This window comes from Rhinolophus hipposideros, assembly GCF_964194185.1.
Source record: "Rhinolophus hipposideros genome assembly, chromosome: 4".
Classification (NCBI taxonomy): Eukaryota; Metazoa; Chordata; class Mammalia; order Chiroptera; family Rhinolophidae; genus Rhinolophus; species Rhinolophus hipposideros.
The window spans coordinates 20,248,468-20,251,736 of record NC_138050.1 but is presented as its reverse complement, the minus strand read 5'-3'; positions in this window follow the sequence as shown (position 1 = coordinate 20,251,736).

Sequence of the window (3,269 nt, the reverse complement as noted above, 5' to 3'; positions counted from 1 at the left end):
AAACCTACTCTCAGAATGAACTTTAAATTTCTAGGTGCAGCCATATGGTGTCAGGACCCCCAAAGTTGTGCTATAGAACACTTGTCTGAAGTGTCCTTTACAGATTGACTGATTGCTTCTTTCATGCAATACCGGGGGTGCCAAACAACATGTATATACATAACTTGTATTCATTTTTTGTTATCAGTATATATTGAGTATTACAATTTTAATACAGTTTTCCTTTCCTAAAATGTGTATACATTGTTTTGGCCCCCTCTGTATTTATTAAAGGTCTTCTCTGTGCTGCCCATGTAGGTGCTGTGGATATCATTGTGAACCAGTTCGGCACGGTTCTGTGAAAAGGGTGAGGCAAAAAAATGGGATGAAGAGCGACTGAGGTGGAATGGGGTGGAAGCAGCTGAGGAAAGGCAGGAATTGAGTCTCTGAAAAAAAGATTCTTGAGATAACGGATAATGACAAAATGGAACCAATCATGTGAAGATCTGGAGGTCTTCTGGAGGAAGACCCAGATAAGAAACCAGTCATACAAAGACACCAATGTGGGTACAGCTTGGCATATTCAAGGACCAAAAACAAAAAAAGGCCTGATAAAAGCTTAGACATTTTGAAAGACCAAGGTAGGTCAAGATCCTGACTTTGACTCTTGACAAAAATAGTCAAGTCTCAACTTGAGAGACACTGGTTAGATTATTTAACCTAGCTTCCTAGCATGTACTCAACAGTTACTAATTGTACATTCTGTGCCCAGCACTCTGCAACACCCAAAACTTGAATAGTACTGAGTTCCTGCTGTTAAGTAGTAGCTTAACTTCGATAGTAGTGATAATTTAAGTATTTAAATAGCCTTTCTTCTCATCCCTTGTCCTTTGGGTTGGGTGGCACTATCGTGGCTCCTATGACACACTACCCTACAACTATAGCTGTTTTGGGAATCAGATAAGTTATAATATGTGATGTACTCATAATAGTGCCAAACACATACATGCAATACAGTGTTTGTTGACGGTAGTATCATTAATTAGTAGTATTAAGAAGTCATCATATGGAAACAGGAAATTAGTATACTTTCAAAGTATCTCAAAAATAGAGGGGTATTTCACAAAATAACAGACCAGTCCTTGTAAAATGTCAACTTTACTGAAAGACAAAGAAAGATTCAGAGACTCTTACACAATAGAAAAAAATAGAGGAGATAAGTAGAGAGAGAAATAGGCCAGAAATGAGAGATGATGAACTAGCAGGCAAGAGCATTTAAGCAGCTACTGTAACTACAATGAAACCTTTAAAAGAAAATATGAACATAATGAGGAAAGAAATGGGAAGACATAAAAAAGAACCAAATGGAACATCTAAAATTGAAAATTACATTTTTTGAAATAAAAATTCACTAATTGAGGTTAATAGAAGATAAAACACTACAAAACCAAGTAAACTAACTGTCCACTGACAGATGAATGGATAAACATGTATAAATATACAATGGAATACTAGTCAACCATAAAAAGATGATGAACTATTGCCATTTGCAACAACACAGATGGATCTTGAGGGTATTATGCTACGTGAAACAAGTGAGAAGGAAAAGGACAGAAAAATGTCTGATTTTACTCATGTGAAATATGAAACAAGAGTAAAAAATGAATTAAAAAAACAAGCAAAAATAAACTCATAGATACTGACCATAGAATGGGGGTTACTAGAGGGTAGGGAGGCTAAGAGGAGGGTGAATTGGGTAAAGGGGTCAAATATATGGTGATGGAAGGAGACTAGACTTTTGCTGATGAGCACACAATACAGTATACAGATACATTGAAGTATAATGTACACCTGAAATTTATATAATGTTATTAACCACTGTTACCACAATAAATGTAATAAAAAACAAAACAAGAAATAAATAAGGCATCAATGAAAAAAATAAACTTGAAAATATAGCAAGAGAAACTATCTAAACTGGAATATTAAAAAAAAGGACAGAAAGTCAGTGAAAGGACCTGTGGGTCTAGTGTGCACGTAATTGGAGTCCCAGAAGCAGAGGGGGTGAGGAAAAGAGGAGGAGAAAGAACTAGAAAATATTTAAAGAAATATTGGCCAAAATTTTTCCAAATTTGATGAAAATTATAAACTCAAAGATTCAAGAAGCTCAACAGATCCACAAACTAGATAAACACAAAGAAAACCACATCAGCAAATCATAATTAACTTGTTGGAAACTATTGTAATGGAAAAAATAAAAACTTAAAAGAAGTCAGGGGCCGGCCCAGTGACTCAGGAGGTTGGAGCTCCTGGCTCCTAACTCCGAAGGCTGCCGGTTCGATTCCCACATGAGCCAGTGGGCTCTCAACCACAAGGTTGCCGGTTCAACTCCTCGAGTCCCGCAAAGGATGGTGGACTCTACCCCCTGCAACTAGCAACGGCAACTGGCCCTGGAGCCGAGTTGCGCCCTCCACAACTAAGACTGAAAGAACAACAACTTGAAGCTGAACGGCACCCTCCACAACTAAGGTTGAAAAGACAACAACTTGACTTGGAAAAGAGTCCTGGAAGTACACACTATTCCCCAATAAAGTCCTGTTCTCCTCCCCCAATAAAATCTTGAAAAAAAGAAAGAAGAAAAAAGAAAACACAGGAGAAAATCTTTAAAAAAAGAAAAGTCAGGGAGGGATGGAGCAATTACATAAAGTGGAAGAAATATAAGAATTATCACAGATGTCTAATCAGAAATTATACAAGCCAGAAGACTGATTGTTTAAAAGGGTCAAAGAAATTAATAGGTGATTAGCTGGACTAATTAAGAAAATAAAAAAGAAGACAAATTATCAATATCAGGTATAAAAGAGGGAACATCACTACAGATCCACAGACATTAAACGCATAATAAAGATATGAGGAACAATTTATGCCAAAAAATTTGACAACCTAGATTAAATACACATTTATTGAAAGACATAAATTACTAAAACTGGCACGAAAAAGGAGAAAATTAGAACAGTTTTATATGTATTATAAAAATTGAATTAGTAATTTAAAACTTCCCCAGAAAGAAAATTCCAGGCTGAAATGGCTTTACTGGTGAATTCTGTCCAACATAAAGGAATAAACAACACTAATTTTACATAGACTCAGAAATTAGGTGGTAAAGGAATATTTTCCAAGTCATTTCATAAGGCCAGTTTTACTCTGATACCAAAACTAGACAATAGACAAAATCATTACAAATAAGAAAAACTACACCAATATCCCTCATGAACCAAGATAGGAAAATC